The 13232-nt window shown below is 35.6% G+C and overlaps 1 protein-coding gene across 1 annotated transcript in view; it reads right to left on the minus strand.

Annotated features, from left to right (window-relative positions):
• FAT4 (FAT atypical cadherin 4) overlaps positions 1 to 13232 on the minus strand; it is a 173623-nt gene that overhangs the window by 126356 nt on the left and 34035 nt on the right. The window lies entirely within an intron of this gene.

Below are 13232 nucleotides of genomic sequence, written 5' to 3' on the forward strand. Positions count from 1 at the left end.
GTGTTCAAGGCAGAAACCTATCATCTTGCCACTTTCATCATCTTCCACATGTACGTCCAATTCATCACTAAGAACCAACCACTCAGCACCACCTCATCAACACATCTCAAATCAATGCCTGTATCTCTAACCTCACTGCCACCTCCTAATCAAGGACCCCATGTTCTCTATGTTCAACCACTAAAGTCTATCATGGCCCCAACCTCTAACTAGTCTGGCTCCATTCAGCTAGAAGTCTTTTTATCAAACACAAGTATGGTCAAATCAAGAATTTGATGAAAACTCTTCAATGGCTTCTCCATTTGGCATGAGGAATACCAAGCTTTTAACCTGATTCTGGACATCTTCACACTCCTACCCAGACTTACTCTTCCTACTCACCTGCCACTTCTCTCCTTTCCGCACTCCATGTGCCAGCTTGGTAGACTCCTCGTTTTCCAGTTTCTCAGAGTTGTATACTTTCCCACCTCAGGGCATTTAGGCATGCTATTCTTTCTTCTTGGAACACTGCCTCCTGACCATTGAACTTTGCCTAATTAATTTCAAGTGATCCTTCAAGCCGCAGTGTAAATATCATTTCTATAGTGATTCCTTTAGTGACCCACCAGCACATTTGTAAAGTGCCCAGTTTTTCTGTCATATACTCATCGTAATGTATTGAAATACTTTCTAACAATGTTTTTTTTCAACATACAGAGTAAACTTGATGAGGGTTGAGGGTTGCATTTCCAGGTAGAAATTTCCATCAAATAGTCAGAATGTGATGCTCTTGATGTAAAATGAAAGAGATAAAAAGTGGTCACCATAAATGTGACAGTTGATACTATGGGGATTGCTAAGGAGAAAAGAGAGAGAGAAGACGAGAAGCCCAAGGAAAGATCTTTGAGAGAAAGTCCATTTAATCTCTAGCAAGAGGAAGATTAAGAAAGAAGAGGATAGAGGGAGAAGGAGAAAGAGATTATAAATGAAAACACTCAGAGAAGTAACCAAAGAAGAAGCGAGTTTCAATTTAACTATATAAAGTGATATGATGACCTTAAAACTGAAGTGTAATTTTAGGATCCCACTCTTAGCACATAACTCTAAAACAAGAACAAGCAAGATATTATAGTCGAATGTGAATATTACAAAAGTGTTTAGATACGTGCTTCTATTTTATTCTCTTGAACCAGAGAGAGAGGGGGAATTTCTTAACAACTTGGTATCAGAAAACTGCAAATGTCCTTCAGTGAGAAAGTCTGATCCCAAAGTTCACCCATGGTTAGTCAGGAATAAGATAGAATGTAAAATTTCAAATAAACCGGGCAACATGCCACCCAGGCAGCTGAAGTTTGATTTGAACCAATAATCCTTTTCTCCCACTGTGTTTCATGGGCAACTAAAGCCCATGACCATGAGTCTGAGACTTGCACGTGAGGAGAAATGAATGGAGCTTCTGACTAATGTAGGACATAGATGGATGGAGCATTGGCAGTAATTACAGGGGAGAAAATGATCACTTTTCTTGCTTCCTATGAATCTCCCCTACTTCATTTCCCTCTTCTATGTCGCAAAACTCAGGTTAAATGTGACGTCCTTGTCAGATCCTGTTCTACCAACCGAGTGAGTAGCCTCTTCTCTATGTGGTTCACAATATCTCAAAGTTTGCAAAGGGGAGGGGCGGGGGGGGGGGGGAGACACAGAATCCGAAGCAGGCTCCAGGCTCTGACCCATCAACACAGAGCCTGACGCGGGGCTGGAACCCACGGAGTGTGAGATCATGACCCGAGCTGAAGTCGGACGCTCAACCGACTGAGCCACCCAGGGGCCCCTGCAAATATCACAACTTTAAAATAAATTGTTTGGCTGCCTGCCCTCCCTATTCGGGCAAATTTATGTCTTCTTTTATCATCTAACATAGTCCCTGTTCAAGGTAGCAAGTTTCAAATGAACATTTGTGAGCTCACCTGTCAGCATTACTGCCTGCACACCATCCTAGATTTAAAACAAATAGAATGACGCTATTTCCCGAACCTCTCACGGGCATGTGGGTCCCTGCTTCCATCACTATCAGAAATGCATCATCTTTTGTTTACCATGTCAAATGCCATCTCCCTCATGATTCCTTCCAGACTGCCACCACCTGATGGGTCACATTTCCTTTATTCCCACTGCAACTTGTTAGATTTCTTTCCTTTTACATGTTAGACTGAACCGCTTCATATGTATAACTGCTTTATATGCTTAGCTAATAATTGACCCAAATCCCAAAGAACAGAGACACTTTTTTTTTTTTACATTTGAATTCATTCCAACATCTATCACAGTACCTCTCTGAGAGAATTAAGATCTAATACATATTCATGGAAGCTAATTAAATTGAACTTTGCCCCACAGGGAAAAAATGCAATATTTAGCCATAAAGTAACTAGCAATTTGACACTGAATTTAACGAAGAGTACTTGAAACAATATGCATTAGTGTACTCATGTCCATAAATATTTATCCCAGAATTAAGTAAAACCATATTTTATATGTTTATGATTTTTACTTTAGTAAATTAAAACTTTAATGAAGTAAAGATGTCTATGCTTCCCATATTATGTCTGTAATCCATCCTCCTCCCTAAAGGTATGTTAAATTTTATAAGAAAATTCAAAGGGACAGCTACAATTAAGTGCATACATATTGAAGTTAAATGGAAATAGTATAGGTACATTACAATTATCCCTGATCTGTTCAGCTTCCCCTACCAGATTGTGAGCTCCTTGAGGACAGTACCTGTTTACTTGGGTCCTGGGACATAATAGGCTTGATTAAATAGTTCCTGAATTATTTTATTATGTAAGAAATATGACTTAACAGTGGGGTTGTACTGTGGGAGCAATAACAATAATAATAATAGCTAATATGAAATCCAGCACCCGGCTCTCTGCTAAGAACTTTGCATTATTACATAATTTTATCTTCCCTACAAGCCTAAGTGGGGAACGTTGTTATCCATGAAGAAGAAATGGAAGCTTAATGAAATTAACTGACTTGCTAAGTTAACTCACAAAGCAAGTAAACTATAAACACAGGATGTGAATCCAGACATTATGACTCCAGACCTCTTTACCGTTTTTGGAAAGAGGAAGGAGGGAATAATTCCCAGGTAGCGGGAAAGTTAGCACTACAAATGTGTGAGGAAGCAACACTGTGGAGGAACACGGGTGCTTCAGAATGTCAATGGGTTAACAGAGAATAAAAGATGAGCTGAGTTAGAGTGAAGAAACTGAGGGAAAGGTAATGACCGGAGGGGGAAAAGAGAGGAGGTTAAGATACTTCAACTTGGGTTACTGTTTTCCAAGAACCATCTATCTAGGGAATACAGGTGAGTGGACTCCAGTGGAGAGTCAGTAAGTAGTGTTTCTAGAGTAAGGTTAAGGAGGGTAAACTTTGGAATTATTTCTATCCAGAGATCCAGACTATAGCCTGTAAGTAAAAGAAAGATAAACAGGCAAAAAACTAAACATATAAATAAAATAAAAACTAAAAACAAAACACACACAAAAACAGGCAAAGCATAAGGGCATTCATACTAAATGCCGGTATTGCAGTATTGCTTCAGTGTTAATTTATATGCATGTATGATTTTCCTCTGGTGGTTCCTTTCCACTATTTCAGTTTTCTCTTCGAAGCTTCTATTTTCTTTTGGGTTACTAAACTCATACCAAGAAGAAGGTATATGTTTTTGGTTTAAAGGAAAATTAGACAGTAATAGGATTATAAATAATGATCTTCTCAATAATTATGTTTTCAAGAATGATAAATCTTATCCTACTAATCATTAGTCAATTTACTGAATGGCAGTATGCAAGCCACCATGAAATAAATTATTTGCATTTGAATATATAAGCAGTGTATTGTCTAACAATATCCCATTTGGCAAAGATGGATGAGCATAGTATTTGAGGGATATATTGTCATGTTCAGCATGTACGGCCAGTTTAGCATGCACATATAGTTAACTCACTTACTAGGAAAACAATAAGAGCCCCCAAATCAAAGATATTTAACAAATAACCTAATTCCCTACAGTAGGAAGATTTTTTCATTTGGCCTTAATGACCTTGGGTGAATTACCTCCACCTATCAATGACACTTTTCTCATGGAGAGAGTAGCGGTCCCTACCTCAGAGGACAGTTAGGGACATTAAATATGCACCTATACTGCGTCAACGTGCTAGGGCAAAACCTGGCAAAGGCTATGTAGCTGTTTGTGCTGCTGCTTCTTTCATTTGTTGAACACTTAGCTACTAAGCCTGATCATAACTTTAATAAAGGCAAATCAACAATGGTAATTATGACTCATGCACAGTTAACTACTTTCTAAATCAGCCATGGTAAAATACTCAATCATGCTTCATCTAGCAAACAAGATTCTATAATTTATACCTAGAATGTGGGTTCTAAAGAAAGTACAATGTAAATGGCTGTACTTTCCACTTCCAGTTTCATTCTTTCTTCTAACAGATATAATTTTTGGCTTCTAAATATATTGCCCCATACCAAATCCTCACAAAAGACTGAAAGTGTGGACATAAATGGTAATAAAAAATCATTTCATCTCACAACATAATAGGAAATTTGTCCATAATAAGTCCCAATTATTTCAAAAATAGAGACTTAAAATTAAACATGATTCTTTTAAAGAAAAAAATGGCTAATATCCATCACTGAAATTCCATTTAGTTTTTTTTCTAACTATACAGTCATAATAATAGTGCTCCCCCCACCCCCGCCCCTTGCTGGCTTCCTTAAAGGAACTCCAGTTGGATGTATGTATTTAAAGATTAAATAACTACAAAAGAAACTAATACCAAAGGGCAAAAGGAAATGATTTTCTAGCTCTATGAATTAGTTAGCTATTCCTTTCATAAGTGAAGGGGAAGGGATATATGGCCCAGTTCATTCATCTATAGGATTTGACAACGTTGAGAGGTTCTCAGAGGCTGTTCCCCACAATGCAAAAGAGTGTCTATGGCAAATGACAGCCCCCTAGGAAGAAGGTCTGAGCCCTTGATAAAAGCCCTTGATTCAAACATCCTTAGAGCACATGCCAGCAGTGTTCAACAATTTATGCCCTAGTTGTTACACTTTAAATCTAAGCTGCAGTGAGGAGAGAAAATATTTTGTTTCCCCTTGGTGAAAGGAGTAAAATCCACAAGAATGACCAGTAAAATAAAATTTCCTGTGTCTTTGTGTGAAAATCTAATACTACCAAATATAGATGGAATACTGAATATATTTTGTTCAGTTAATACTAGTGGGCATAGTAGTAAAATAATTTCTATTAAAATTACATTTGACTCATCTCTTTTTTTATTATTATTTAAATGTCTGGGTTAAAATATAAATATATCCTGGATCTTGTTTTATAGGTCTTTTTTGCTCTAAAGAATCTGCATCAATTTAAGTAAGCAAGTAACAGTGTTTATTACAGATGGAGAGACTGCATACTGGCCTAAATTCATCATAAAAACTGGAATCAAGAGTCTCTTATCCAGACATGTATCCACTAGAAATAAGTCAAGCATTTTACTCTAAGATCACTTGCGACACCTGAGACGTTTTAATGTTTCTTTTTATTTACAGATGCTTAGAAACACAGACTTTTACAATTGAACTTGCTGATGATCAATTATTCTATCTACTTGAATGTAGCTTCTTATTGCATTTTATATAACACATAGGATATGTTCACTTTTTATTTTATTCATTCATCATTACTGCCAGGAGCTCTGTATGATAGCGGGCAATGGGACATATTGGGGTAGGGGTGGTGGTGAGATTATAAAAGAGAAGAAATGCAAAGACATAGTGACACCCTCAGGGGATTTAATTTCCATAGTTTTAGATTCATGACTATTCAACATAGAACTACTGGAGGTTTAATGCAATGTCCCATCATCTATCTATTGATGAATGACTTTCATTTCTATGTGCATTGTACAAAACATTCTCTAACTCAACCATTCATCTGGTCTTTTCACTTGTATTATATAGTCATTTTTGAAAATAATTCTCTTATAGGACATTTCCAAATATGTAAATATGGCTCGTGAGTTATAAAATGGCAAAAAGTTAGACCTACAATTTTAGGGTAGAATATTATTAGTATAATAATCTCCTGCATGTATAGAAGACTTCTTTTCATATTTCCTTCATCAAATAAAAAAAGCCCCTCCAGATTGCATATATAAACACCAATCTGTTACATATTAGTTCAAGTATCTGTATAAAATAAATATTGATGCAGACATGCAATAAATCCACAAACAGCACTTCTCCACATTTACTTTGAAGACAAATTACCCAGGGAGGTAAAGATGTCATTCCCTTTATCACAGATCCAATTTTAAGACATGTCAAAGAATAAAAATGTATGACTCTTCGGCAACTTTGCTCGAGCTGAGGAATGCAAGCCAGGGTGTACTATTATTGTTAGACTACAAAGATAAGACCACCCTGAGTGGCTCGTGTGAACACTGTCACAGCTGCTTCTTTTCTCTTTGAAATCATTCAAAGTGATGCCTGAAGACGAGGCTGCTTTTATCGCCCTCCCACTCGGGGTCTGTTTAGCCCACTGAGGAAAATACTTGTGATACACTGCTGACAGAAAACAAAACATGATCCAAACAGCAGGGCTGCAACTCACAGGATATTATTATGTCAATCAAGGGATGCAGCTGTGATAGAGAAAATCTTCTAACACAAACATATTAGGGGGAGGGGGAGGAAGAGACTATTTGTGCTTCTATATGTCAGTGTTGGGCAAATTGGCAATGGCCCTGGAGCAGGATGATCTGTTGAAAAGAAAAAAGAAAAGAAAAAAGAAAAGAAAAGGAAAGGAAAGGAAAGGAAAGGAAAGGAAAGGAAAGGAAAGGAAAAGGAAGGGAAGGGAAGGGAAAGGAAAGGAAAGGAAAGGAAAGGAAAGGAAAGGAAAGGAAAGGAAAGGAAAGGAAAGGAAAGGAAAGGAAAGGAAAGGAAAAGAAAAGAAAAGAAAAGAAAAGAAAAGAAAGGATCCTAAAAATCACTTTCATCATCATTACCATTATTATCACAAAATTTTCTCTCCCCCACAAAACACCACCCATCTCAATTCACTTGGGTCCATTATGAATGGAGAACAAAACAAAAAGACTGAACCACCATTCCCACATCACCAGAAACAAATGAGATAAAGATGTAAGATACTTTACCTGTAATAACATACAAGGCATTGTTACATGTGCAATACACAAACTACATTCTTTAATATTTATAAAACCCTAAACGTAGGTATTTTCCCCATTTCACAGATAAGAAAATCAAACTTCACACAAGTTAAGTAACTTGACAAGAACAGAAAAATGTAAAAAGAGTTGAGATTCAAACCACATCTCTGATCATTTTTCCATCATATCACTACAACACTAGGATCATTTTTTTTTTCTTTCCATTTACCTAAATGTATTTGGAATCAGATCAGGACTTTATCCTTTAATGGATAGATTAATAAAATAATTTATTTTTGTTATATTTTGTTATATTAATATATGTAGAGGCTATTGATTTACTAGGAGTACCCTTTCAATATTCTGTTATAGTTAGTCAACTCTAATAGATATCTTAGAACCTATTTAATTTTACTGTAGAGAATTAAGTATGTTTTAGGTTCAAAGAAAATTAATACATGTATTAATAAATCATTTGCTTGGAAATAAACGTTTTTCTGAAAAGGTCTTTAACTCTCTTGTCAGTACTGATATAGCATATGAAAGTCCTCTAAAACTAAATGGGCTAAAAATATAAATCATTAATAATATGCAAGAATTTTTTTAGAAAAGCAAAGTATCAAAATTATTAGTAAGTAGAGACTATACTAAATTTCTTTATATGCATATCTGAATGCAAAAATATGTGGGTCATGGGAAAGGCCACCATGATATAAATTTATAGCGCTAAACTATTATGATTTTTCTCCAACATTCTTGAACCCCCCAAAATTACAAAGTCTCAGAAACAATTCTAAGAATACTTCTTTGAACAGTTCTTTTAGGATACCAAGTTTGATCGAAGATTCTGATCAAGTTAAAAACTAAACTGTGGATTGATTTTCCCTCATATTCAATAGTTCAACTTCTTTCATTGAAGTCTTCATGGCTAGTTCACTACTCGACCATCTACTAATCATTCTTTAATTTCTATTTTTCCGTTAGATTTGAGGCTTGACATTTATCCCAGTTAGAGCTTATGACCCTCTCAACTAGTTTAAATTTCTCTTCCTGAACTGGCTTCTTGGGACTAAGAAGGGTAAACTTCATCACTGTTTAAATTGGCCTGAGACTCTCTGTTCTTACTTAACATACACTATTTACATATGGTAGATAAGAAAAGGGGGGGGATCATTTGTTCAACATTCTACCAGCAAAGACATAATCAAAAATTCACTGATAGATGGCCATAATAAAAAGAGTCTATGTGTAGAATTTTGAAAGTTGAGTCTATCTACATGCTACCCCAAAGTATCTTAGTTATTTTTTTTCTCTGCATTTGGGTCAGAAACTCTATGGAAAGCAAATAAAATATACATTGAAGTTTACAAATAGAAATGTTCACTAAATTTAAAAAATCCTTTATGAATAAAAAGTTTCCATTAATTTTAGCAACACCTGATTTGAGACTTTAATTTATTATTTTGCTAGGTAATCTATGAAAAAACTGGGCAAAATCTTTCAAAACCACCTTAGTGGTTTGTAGAATTTTTCTAAAATATTGTAAAATGCAATGTCGTTTCTGACCTTTGTTTTGAAATAGACATAACCTTCTATTTTTTGATGTAGCATATTTTCAGTATTTACTTTGTACTTCATAAATTATGCTCACTTTGGAAATATGTGTTTAATAACAGCATATATATCTATCTTTCCATGATGATTAAAATCTAGTTCAGTCTGCAGAAAGGATGGTTGATTATATAACATTTCGGAGACCTTTAGATCAATTCTATAATGATGACTTTGCAAATTCTCACATACCACAGCATTCAACCAAAGCATATTTTACTTAGTGTTCACTTGGAATTTTTTAGCCGTTGAATACTTTACTTTAAGAATAAAAATTTGTACCAAATGTTCATTTAAAAGTAAAGTTGTGTGTAAGTAAGTCATATCACAAACCAGCAGACCTGTTTTATAACACAATACCATTACTGAGACTTTTTGCTTAGAGATATATATAATTTGACCCATGGTCCTTCCAAATCTATGTGACCACAAGCTTTGCTACAGCAGTATTTTATTCTAAATATAAATATTAATATATGTTTTTAAAGATAATTTCAAGTCTTAGACAAACTAATAGATTGACATAGAATAGTAAACATATTATGAAAATTGCTTACTTTAAGAAAATATTTATCTCACTTTGGGCCAACTCCAGTGGGTCAAAAGACAATTTTAAAGTAAAAAGAAAACAATGAAAATTTTAATTTACATCATACTCTTAAACAATATAAAAATGGACAAGTCAATAGTGGACAGATGTTGAGATGATGCCCAACAGGCAATGAATAGTTCCTTTGTTTGTGATGAAGTAATGTTTTGGTGAAATTTGTGTCGACTATCATCACTAAATACTGGCTGGTTTTCATTTTCAAGTTATTGTAAAACTGTTTGAATAAAGAAGTCTTTCTAACTGAATGCCAAACTTCCTATGGAGCCGAACATTTCTTGAAAAATAAGATCCGGTTTGGGTCATTTAAAATCTTTATTAGTTGTTAAGAATGCACCTTTTGTATCTTCTAAAATTTCAGAAAGATTTGAAAACATCTTCAAGTTAGAGTAGAGTTATATTTTAACATTACCATACAGAAGAAGAAGAATTATAATTAGAAACATATTCATCAAGGACCTATTACATGCAAAGTGCTCTGCTGGGGACAGAGGAATGTGGAAATGAATCATTTTCTAATATTACCACTGCATCCAATAGAATTTAGAATAGTCTTGTGGCCTATACAGTTGATGCTAGCTTTTTGTCCCTCTAAGGCCAAGATTGTAGTGTGCTGGAGAAGCATAGGAAAGCCACTGTTTCATTTCATCAAAGGACAACTTTTACGTGTTGAACTTGCAAAGGAGAAGACTGGCAGCATTCATTGAGGAAAGTGTCCCTATCATCAGTTACCCAGATGGGGAAGTGGTCTGAAGAACCACACCTTGAAATCAGGAACCTCAAAGTCCCACTATAAAAATACCCTTACTTTAGGGGCACCTGGGTGGCTCAGTCAGTTAAGCATCTGACTACATCTCAGGTCATGATCTCCCAGTTCATGGGTTCGAGCCCTGCATTGGGCTCTGAGCTGACATCTTGGGGCCTGGAGCCTGCTTCAGATTCTGTGTCTCCCTCTCTCTCTCTGCCCCTTCCTCCACTTGTGGTCTCTCTGTCTTAAAAATAAATAAATAAGCATTAAAGAAAATATCCATATTCTAGGGGTGCCTGGGTGGCACAGTATTTTAAGCGTCCAACTCTTGATCTCTGCTCAGGTCATAGTCTCACAGTTAGTGAGTTCAAGCCCTACATTGGGCTCTGTGATAATGGTGCCGAGCCTGCTTGGGATTCTGTCTCTCCTCTCTCTGACCCTCCCCCAGGTCTCTCAGAATAAAGAAACAAACATAAAAATAATAATCCTTACTCTAACATGTACAGTGTACTTGAAAATATTGACAGGCTCAAAAAGTAGCAATTAAAAATAACTAAGAGGAATAGTCAAGCATAGGAGACATTTCCCAAATCTGTTGGCAATCTACATGGCTGGTACGTTTTCAAAAAAAAAAAAAATGAAAAAGAAAAAAGAAAAAACTTAGTAATTACCTATTTTACTCAAACTTTTTTTTTAGTCTTGAAAAATTAATTGTTATATTAAAAGTAAATGTTAGGTGGAAAAAACACATTTGAAATAGTTAAACTTGGAACTACTCTGCTTGAAATATTGAAAAGGGGGAGAAATACTGGTGACAGTTTCTCCTGGCCCTTGAGGCCTCTTCAACCCTCGTTTGAAAAATCACTATATTAGGTGATCAAAAACCTTCCAGAATATTTTAATTGCCCTTCGTATAATCACTTAGAATTATACTGTATTTAAGCACTTCACTTCAATGTCTTAATATTCACAATATCTATTTTATATGTTGCAGAAATCATAAAAATTAAAATAACAATGATTTGCAACAACCTCAATTACTTTATAAAAATGTGTTTGTTGGGGGCCTGGGTGGCTCAGTTAGTTAAGCGGCCGACTTCGGCTCAGGTCATGATCTCGCGGTCCGTGAGTTCGAGCCCCGCGTCGGGCTCTGTGCTGACAGCTCAGAACCTGGAGCTTGTTTCAGATTATGTGTCTCCCTCTCTCTGACCCTCCCCTGTTCATGTTCTGTCTCCCTGTGTCAAAAATAAATTAAAAAAAAACGTTAAAAATTTAAAAAAAAATAAAATAAAAATGTGTTTGTTAAAGAAAATAAGAGTTATACTATAATAAAGCTAAAAGCTTAATATATCTACTTGTCTGTTGAAATTTCAGTATAAAATGCTTCAGTAGGGGGTATCTCTCTTTCTGAAGTGACTTGAATCACTTCACCAAGTCCTGTGCCTCAAGTAGGGTATCCCTCATAAGCAAGTTCAACCTGAGTTAGGAAGAGTCTAGAATTCTGTAGGTAGTGGGGGAATTCTGAAGAATTCATTTTTCTCAGAATGAAGCTTATCTCATGGTAGGAAGAATTGTGAATACAAAAACTTAGTCGCAGGTCATGATCAGGAGGAGACTTGTAGAAATGTTTGTAATGTTCATTGACAATTTTGAAAAGTTTTAACAAAATTCTGCTCCCTAGCTCATTATGCATTTATTTCCTAACTTTGTACGTAGTTTAGTTCCATACATCAGGCCAATAAATTTACCATCTGAAACAGCCAAAAAGTTGTGGTATGAACAGGAACTCTTGTGTATACAATGAAATTGAATTTATTCTGATAAAAAAAGAGAAATGATATGATTCACAGTATTGCAGACAAGCTGATACAAATAATATGATCATAAAAAATAGTTTCTTATAAGACAGCAGAGGAAAACAAAAGAAAAGGTATCATGTTATTCATGGTTTCTCAAAAATGTGAAACTCTGTTTTGCTCATTCATTTATGACTAATACTGCTGGAATTAAAATTGTAAAACTAAATTAAAAAAAAAAGTGCATTGACCAAAATCAACATGAATATGAAATTTGTCAAATGCTTCAAAGTCATCACTGTATCAGCAAAGGCTCTTGTGTTTTGTGTTTATATTTGAATTCCAAATTGGCTGCACCAAGCTTATGTTCATAAATACTTTAGTCCTAAAATTAGAAATTCATATGATTCATTGCCTTTGAATGTAAGTTCATTAAATAAAGATGAAATAAAACAGAACTACAAGAACAAAAAAACAAACTTTAGTCCAATCTGACCAGTCAAGTGCATCATATGACCATATGCAAGTCCACTAAGTGCTGGCTCTGGTTGAGGGCTGAATGGTGCAAGGCCAGGAATCAGTAGCCTTCTACTGAGAAACCTCAGTCACCATCCCCATGCCTCTAATCTGATAGTAAAAATAATAATTTAAAAGACTTTTCATGACCAATTGCCAGAATGGGAAATAGGATGAACCACCCTGCTTTAAAGAAGTGTCAGGCATTCTTCTTCAAATTTAATGGACTGCCTGACTAGGAAAAATGAATAGATACCTCAGAAATCTTTCTGCCTAGTGTCTGTCCCTAGTAACATTAAATGGCTTACTGCAGTGCAGGAGGGGCAAGAACTTTCAAGGAAATCAGCAGGAGTTCTATAAACTAGTTCTGTTTTCCTATGGATGACAGCCAGTACCCATTTCTCCAAACTTGCAAGGATCCAAGCCTTCCTGGAGGCCAGCCCTGGGGACAAAGGTGCTTCTCCAAAGCTGTTACAGATAGGGACATTTGGGCTGAATGCGAAGCACAGTAAACAAAAGCAAAAACTACTAACTTGAAACACTGGCTATACAACTCATACTTCCTTCCTAGTCTTTCACTCCTTACAAAGACCCAACTGGATTCTTTCTGTGGCATTCAAAAAACTAAGTAATTGAAACTGATTTTTAAAAAAAATAATCAATGTTAAGGAACAGGGCTTTGGAAGATCATCTAAATAAAGTAGGATGAGGTTTGA

Source organism: Acinonyx jubatus, chromosome B1, assembly GCF_027475565.1.
Source record: "Acinonyx jubatus isolate Ajub_Pintada_27869175 chromosome B1, VMU_Ajub_asm_v1.0, whole genome shotgun sequence".
Taxonomy (NCBI): domain Eukaryota; kingdom Metazoa; phylum Chordata; class Mammalia; order Carnivora; family Felidae; genus Acinonyx; species Acinonyx jubatus.